The following is an 8625-nucleotide window of genomic DNA, read 5'->3' on the forward strand; positions in this document are numbered from 1 at the left end:
ATCTGCCAAGCACACACCTGCTCACACGGCACTGGATCTCGTGACTGTCACCTAACAACCCCCACACACACACGCTCCTGGCCCTGATAGGCCAAGGAAACAAAACATCCTCACTTTGGATAAACAATCTCCATGTTGCATTCTACTTTGGCACAACACAGGCACAGCAAGGGATAAGAATTGTGTTTTCCCTTTCTCTGGGGTTCAGAGAATGGGAATCTCAGAAATCTTTGAGAAGAATTGTGCTTCGCTTTTCTCTGTGGAGTGAAATGTGGCAACGGTCAACAGGTTGCAGGAGGCTTAAAAAAAATAAATTGCAAGAAAGCTGTAGGGAGATACCATGGTGCTGTTATAAATAAATAAGCTGATCCCAACACCAGCAGCTGGCTGTGGTGTTCCCCAGCCCTCCATGCCCCCAAAAAATGAAACCCCAAATGCTGTCCTGGCTGGGAAGAGCAGCCTGCAGAGAGTCCTGGGCTCTGACATGAGCACACAGGAGTCTCCCTGGCCCACAGGAGCCTGTGGATTGAGTGTTTGGCCTGGAAGGAAGGCAGATGATGGTAGGGAGCAGCAGTAATTAACACAGCCTTTGTTGAAGCAGCCTTTGCTCCATGAAGATTTGGCTGGCAATCTGCCTGTCTGCTTTCAGCTTCCTAAATAAGCAAATATAACCCATCTAATTCAACTAGAATTAGCCCTTCAAGGCCCCAAGGGAGGCAAGTTTTAAAAAATAAAACAACTAAAATCCCCCTTAAGCAGAGTTCAGATCCCAGAAGGAGAGAAAATGTACCTTGGATGTGCTGAGGGATTTGCCACTATCTTGATTTTTGGGTGGAAGCTGCTCAGCCCACAGAGCCCGTGTGTGCCTATAAAAGGATAAGCTCTGCCAGGTACCAAATAATGAATGGACTCAACAATTAAAACTCAGGAGAACAGCATGAGCTAAGTGTGCAGTCGATTGGATGCAATAATTCATGTTTGCAGTGCACGGATAATGTTTCCAAGGATATCTTGGAGTCAGAACAAAGACTCTGAGTGAAGAGGGATAGCCATTGCCTCGCTCATGCCCACGCTTTCCTAATTCTCTGCAGCTTTGCCTGGGTGGGAATTAATCGAATTTTCTCAGCTCTTCCCTTTAGAGGGCGACCATGACCCACAGATCTCCGGCATGGAACCTTCACCGGGAGCTGCAGGATAAGGCAGAGCCTCCCCGAGGTCACCAGGATGTGGTGGCTTTTCTGAGGCTCTGAGAACCTTCCGAGATGTGGAGGAAGTTACTGGTCTGAGGGTTGTGTTTGAACACACTGTCCCTCCTCAGGCAGCTGCACGGCTGCTCCCAAGAGCAGTTTGGACATAATTTGGATAGATTTCCTGTGGCCAATCCCCATCAGTTATGGTATTTTCTTGCTCCAGTCTCTGAAATGTTGAAAGGTAAGGAAAGGTATGAAAAAGACACATGGATCTTCTACACAGGAACTTTTGGGGGCTGCTCTCAATTCCCCTGCAGAGCATTTGGAGGGGATTGCTTCCTCCCATAAATCATATGAGATCAGTATCTGACAGAGGAGGGAAGGATGGAAAAACAAATGGAAATCAATGACAGAGCCACTCCATCTTTGGCTGGGCTTTGATCCCATGCTCAGATTGAAGGACAAGGTCATCTCTCAGTTTTCCACCCATTTCTTCTCTTAGCTGCCTGTAAATCCCTCGAGGGAGAAACTCTCCATGCTTATTGACAGTAATTTGATTTCCTCCTGATTTCCCCTCTGCCTGCCCTGGTCCCACCCTGCAGACAGGGCTCCACAAAGCCTGGAGAAACAAAACATCTGGGGCTTCAGAGACGCTTTGCTGTGGTTATCTTTGACATATGGCCAGGGTGTTTGAAGCCATTAAAGGCAGACCCCAGCCCCCTGCCAGGCTGCAGTGCACAGAGCACGAGGAGATGCTGAGGTGCAGGGATTGAGGCTTGTTTCTGTCAGAAATGCTGGGTGCCCAACAAAAAACAGTCCCTTTGGGTGAGGCTGGAGATTGCTTGCTGGTATTTTAGGTGCCAGATTTCCAAGAGAAAAGATCTGTACCATTAAAAAAAAAAAAAAAGCCTGCCACAAGGTCCTAAATCCTGGTGTCAGTTGCTTCAAATCAGCCCCCTGAAATGGCAGAAAGGCTCTTTGGAGCTCAGCAGCAGACAAGCAACATCTTCCCACACAGGACAAGGCACACTGCAAACAAAACATCCTTCCCTGCTCCTGGCAGCAAAGCTCTTAAGCCTTCATTTAATATTAAACACACGTTTAAACCTAAGCCCATTTCTCAGCATGTCTCGTGTGCTTATGTAGAACTTCAGCAGGCTCAGGAAGGCTCTGCTGTAACTGGAGGCCTGTGCACTGAATAACAAGAGCGTTATGCTTACAGAATATCTGTGCAAACAAGGGATGGCTTCTCTGGGATGGATTCTGCAGGTTGAGAAGAGAAAATGTTCCCCTTTCTCCTGATGGTGCAGAAGAAATTGCAGCTCTGGCCACTCAGCTGTTCCTCCTGCTCCTCCCCCTGTTTCTCACCTGAGTTTTGGGCATAGTGCAATAAAGCCAATCTCAAGGTACTGTGCTTTGAGTGCAACACAGAATGGGTCTTGAGGAGATTGTGTCAGTGAGATGGAGACAAGCTGATCAACACTTTTGATCCTTCAGGTCTGTGTCCCAGCCAGGCAAAGTGGGAGCCAGACAGATTCTGTTCCCAGCTCCTTGGAGGAGCAACCAGAGCAGAGAACACACACAAAATGTTCCAATAGCAGTGCATGCACAGATAAATCCTGGGGCCACACTGATGCATTTGTTGAAAAGTAGCAGCAGGAATCCAGCTTCTTCATGGATGAGCATGTTTAATTGAAATATGCACCCTCTGAGCATACCTGGAGATAGGAGATGTGTACAGCTACACAAATGCTCCCAAAGGTAGCAGGAAAACTTTAACATTGTAAAGCTACTGAGATCAGGAGAGTTTAGGCAAGTTAGAGGAGTAAGGAAAGGAGAGTTGTCCTTGCTTTGGGCACAGAGATGGATCCTCTCTCTATTTTCTGTGTCAGCCTGAGCACTTACTGCTTAGTAAGCAGAAAGGGAGTGAGTTGGTATAAAAATGCCCAGGTAATATTAATGGGAAACTTCTGAGGCCCTCTTTTATCAGTGTTTCTGTTTGCTTGGATTACTTGGCCTTTGGTTCAGGCCTCCCCATCTGCACTGTGCTGTAAGCAATATTTCATCTATCAGGCTCAGATACCAGAAATATGCTGGGCACACACGGAGCAAACAACATTTTCTTGCAAGTAATTAGCATAAGCTGCACTGAGGTCAAACAGTTGTGTCAGAGCACAATGCAAATCAACATTTCTTCCTGCTGCAGATGGAAAATGGAGAATTGTAAATGCCATATCTCCAGCTCACCTCTTGCTTCCCACCATTTATTCCAGAGGAAGGAGATAATTGTTTTGAGGTACTTTTGAGAATAGCATCTCTGCTGCTTTCATTGCTTAATGGGAAAAAACACATTTAAATGATGAAAGGTCACATTATTTTGGACCTTTTGGTTAATTTTTCTTGCCCTTGAGCAGGGAAAGCAGGCCAAATGCCTAATTTGACCAAGTCTGAAGGTAAACTGAGGCTTTTCAAGATGACAGAGGACAGCTGGTTAAAGGACAGTGGTTATTCCTCCTGCTGCCTGTAAAAAGGTTTCTTGAGAACAGTTTCCCAGTGACATCTGCTTGAAGGAGCCCTGCTGCAGGGCATCAGACCAAGGGCCACCCAGACTCATGTCATTTTTCCAAGAGATGTCCAAAATGAATTCCTAGAGAATGCAGGAGCAGTGATTTCTCACAGTACATCTCCCAGCACCTTTGCAGCCACCAGCCACTTGAGGGGTGAAGGTTCTGAGAGCTGGAGGTCAGCTCACTGCCCCTGCTGAAGAGTCTGCTCTGGAACAGGATTTCACTAACTTTGTTTTCCATGAACTTGCTCAGTGGATCTGTAGCAACCATTCCCTCCTGTGGGGAGGAGAGGGAGCAGCTTCCTTTTGTTTGCTCCGTGTCTGGCTCCTGGTGGTTTGGTGGCCCCAAGTTCCTGTGCAGGCAGAGACCATAAATGGCCTTCGCTGTCAACCCTCACTGTAAGGGCAGAACTCATGGATCTACTTATCCTAGCCCTGTCTCCAGGCTCACAAGTGCGATTCCTTCAGAGTAGATCAAAGAGGGTAGTGTTGTTTTAAACCATTGCTTTCCTCCAGAATGTGATCCATCCACTTGCAGATGGCTTTTATGGTCTCTAAACCCTCCCATGGATTAGCCTGAGTTTGCCTGTATAAACACTTTCTCTATCCCACATCCTGCTTCCACAGCGTGTCTCATACTCACTTCTCTGTCCTTTCACTCAATCCAAACATCCTGCAGAAAGCCTCCAGCTCTCCTGGACAGCCTCCCTCACTCCCTTTCCCCACAGGTTGCAAATAAAGCTCAGCCAGCCCAGCACAGCCCCCAGATTCCTGGAGCCCTGCCTACAGGGGAAAGAGGCTCACATGCCTTTCTCTCCGATCGAGCTGCCACCACACTGCCGCGGTGCTGTTGCTGCAAGGTCGGTGTGTCTTTAGCCGTCTCCCCCTGCACTTCTCGAGTGCTCAGCTGTCATCTCCTCGCTGCTGAAGGAGGTGGGCGGGCGAGCACGCTCCGCGGGAGACGCTAATCTGCCGTAGCGCCAGTGCTCGGCGATGGGAGCGCTCAGCTGCTCCGGCAGCCTCCTCCACCTCTCCTCCCAAGGTCAGCCCCACCGTGGCTGCCTGGGAAGCGCTGCTGGGGGCTTGGGGGGTGTGTGGGGAGCTGGACATGCACCCCCTTTATCCCACAGCACACTGCAGAGGAGGGAACTGCTGCAGCAGGTCTCAGGGTAACCCCTTCTTCTGGTTTAGGGGGGGTCACGGGGGTCCCTTCTGCTGGAGCAGCTGTGGGGCAGGCCAGGTGAGGCAGGGGGAGCCAGGGCAGAGTGGGTGGCACTGTCACAAACCACAGCACCTGGTTTTCCAGAAGTTGCATGTGAAGTGCTGCTAACTCGGAGCAGCTGGCAAAAAAACCTGGAAACAACCCCCTTCCACCCCAATCATTATTTAAACAGTCTAAAGGTCTCTGTAAATGTTTAAAACAACGTGGTTGTGAGGGGAAGGAGGAAAGACAAACAAGTTTGCTGTTTCAGCTTTGCAGAAGCAGATCTTAATTTTTGGCAGGATTTTATTCATCCAGAAGATCCAGCTGCTAGCCCGCTTTGGGAGACTGCAAATTCACAATCACTTCTCAAATATCTTCTTTCCAGAGGCTGCAGTTTGGCATGGGCACCACCTTTGATGGCTGTGTTTGGTCAGGGCCTCATGCCAAAGGATCCCAGTTCATGGCCAGGGCACCTCAGCCAGGAGTCAGTGGCGGTGAGTACTCACTCCCAGTGATGTTTTTCTTTCCCAGACTGAAGATTTATGGTGGCCAAAGCTCAGCAGGAGCCAGGGAGCTCAAAGCAGCAAGGTGCTATGGGCTGGCTGACTGCTGGGATACCTTTCCCACATCTGAACAGGGCAGGAATCAGAAGCCCCCCTGTTCCCTGACGTCTCCCAGGTCCAGCCCACTGCCCTTCCTTCCTCCTGTGTCTTAGCAGCACTGCCAGCACCTGCTGCATTACCACAGCAGAATCCCTATGTAATTCCTGTTTAAATACACAGCTGGCACCATGACTTCAACTAATTCAGCTTTTTGCTGTTGAAGAGCTGGAGCTGCATCCTGGTTTGGCTCCAGGCTGAGAGGGAATTGATCTGAAGCACTGGGCATTGTGGGCTGCTCTGCAGCCTCCCTGCAGATCTGATGCCCTGGGTCCCAGATCCCAAACCCTGGAGTGTTGGTCCTGGAGCAGGACCATCATCTGAGTGGGCTCTCAGGGAAAGGAGGGCTCAGCATGAGGAACACTTTGGACTGGGAAAAAGAAGGTTCATCCATGAGGAAGACATGTGAGAAACAGGTCTCTGGGGAGCAGAGGAGGAGTGTACTCCCCACCAACTTGCCTGAGGTCTCAGCTTGTCCCCAGCACCCAGTCAGGGCTTGCTTCTGCCCAGTCCTACCTGCTCTGCTCCTGTCCCACCAGGGAAGGACTTTGTGCTCCTGGTCAGCCTTGTGTTGCCCTGGTGTCCTTATGGCCCAGTCCTGCTCCGCCCCATGCCCAGCTGTGGGTGTAGATCCCCTCAGCACCCAGGGCTGGGGGGCTGCTCTCTGCTCTGAGTTGCTTTGTCCAGTGTGTGCAACCTGTAGAGCTACAGAAATGTGCTCTGCTCTCCTGTATTTGCTCTACAGCCTCTAGGATGACACTCCTGCCTCAGCTGCTCATTCTGACAATGGTGCTGGGCTGTGATCTGAAGATGCTGCTTCCAGAGAAGCTCAAGTACCTGTTGGGAGGCTAAAAAAGCCTTGCTGCTGCTGAGGTGTGGGTGGCTGTTCCTCTGTAGATATGAGAGGAGGATGTAAATGATGGTTCCTCATACAGCCAGTCCCAGCCTGGCTCTTGCTGCATCTGTTTCTGGAGTGACCTGATCCAAACCAGAAAGACTGAGCTCAGCTGTGCTGGCTTAGCCCTTGAGCAGGGCTGCTCCTGTTGCCTGGGACTCCATGTAGTTTGGGGGGGAAAACTCTGGTGCTATTTTCAACCAAAGCCTGAAGAGTGATGTGATGGACCAGCTGCTTGTGTGCTGTCCTGCCTCCCTGGAGTCCTCTTCTACTCAAATCAGTAACTGCCCACAGACAGCACCAGGAAAAGCTGTTGCTGGGGTCTCCTTTGCTTTTCTAACTTCAGCCAGCTCCTGTGCAGAGCCTACACTGAGATAAAAGAGACTGACACAGTGTGAAACCTTCCTCCTCTTCAGCAGATGGTGTTTGTGACAGTGGACTTTGCTTGTGTTGTTGTAGCAGAACGGCCTGGGCTAGCCAAGAAACAGAAAGAGAAGCTGCAGTCTAGGCTTGCTGGAACTGGCTCGTTGTGTAAACCTGGCCTGAAAGCCTGGATCACAAAGGAATTCTTGATTTTTCAAGGATTGGGCTTCTCTGTCATCTCCAGCTTTCAAGCTAAAGCACTGTCTTGACTTGCCTGCAGTCAGCAGCTCCAGTCTCTCTGAAGCACTCCTGGCAATCTCCTGGGAATCTCAGTGAGCAGGGAGGTGATGCGTGTTGCAATGTGAACTTCATGTTACCTTCACAGAAAAACTTAATGCATCTTAAGTGGGGCTAACCTGGTGTTGCTGCCTTAGGCTTTAGCAGATCAGCACTGCACCTGTCCTAGCTGTGAACTCTACCTGCTTCATGCCTAAAAATCCTCATGGTCAGAGAAACTGCCCTGACTTGAGTGAACCAGAGGTGTTGCTGACAGAGCCTGTTCCTGCATATCCTGCTAAAATCATCGCTGAGAAGGTGAAGCTGAACCTCCATCAGACCCATTTCTGTCAGACTGAGACTGCTGAGCACTAACTGCAGTGGATGATTTCAAGATAAGCCTCAGTCTCAATCAGGGTGAACAAGAAAAACATATTGCCTTCATATTGTCTGAAGGCTGCCTTCTGCACCATGACTGACGGTGGAACTCTGTTATCAGCAAGGAGCAGGTGTCAGCTGGCATAAGCCCTCCAAGAAGCTGGCTTGCCAATATTTCTGTCCTTATTCCATCTATCACATTCAACATGTGAGTGAACACAGAGCAAGTGTTGTTCCTTCAGCTCAAAGAGGCAAGAAGCCATGTGCTTTGAGGCTGCTTGTGTGTCTCAGCAGGTTCCAGGCCTTCAGAAACATTTCTCAATTTTCTTCTGGCTATCTCTAACCATCACCCTGCTCCCAACCCTGCCAAACCACAGCAATCTATGAAGAAATCGGTGAGCATGGCAGGGAGACTATTGCAGGCTCCATCCCACATCTAGTTAATACCTGGGAGAGACACTGACCTTCATGGGGAAAGGGTTATGTTCATCTGGGAGCTCTGCTGTTTGAGCACACAGAAATCCCATGGACGCAGATACCTCCCCATGCAATCCACACTCAGCCCATGCAACCCCTTGTGTGCTTCCCTCCTCACCAGTCTGACCCTGATTGCACCAGATTTCCTCACAGCACTTGGGGACAAACTTCTCTTAGCCCTGACAAGCCTCAAAAACTCTTTCACAGCAAGCCAGGTGTGAACTTCATGTGCTCCATATCAGCACCACCTACCTGCCTCTATCCTGCCTGGGTTACAAGAGTGACAACAGGCCTGGACAGGTAGGAGACACTGGACACAGCTGGATTTGAATGCTGGGGGTTCAGCCAGAGTGCATTGCTCCCCACAGCACTGCTTTCAGCTAAAGATCAGATCTCTCTTCACCTCCTCTTTGACTCAAAGCTCTCAAAGTGGTGCCGTATGGGTGTGATCACAATGTTATTAGTCTCTGTCTGAGCCCCCTCATGCTGCAAAATCCCTGGAGGAGATGGGCTGGAGTGGGATGAGGTTTGCTGTGGCTGAGATCTGGTGGGTTTTTCCCCTGGGGTTTCAAGAAGTTTTGTTCCACCCATGAAAAGTGCCAGGCGTCAGGGGAAGA

Source organism: Camarhynchus parvulus, chromosome 18 (assembly GCF_901933205.1).
Source record: "Camarhynchus parvulus chromosome 18, STF_HiC, whole genome shotgun sequence".
Taxonomy (NCBI): Eukaryota; Metazoa; Chordata; class Aves; order Passeriformes; family Thraupidae; genus Camarhynchus; species Camarhynchus parvulus.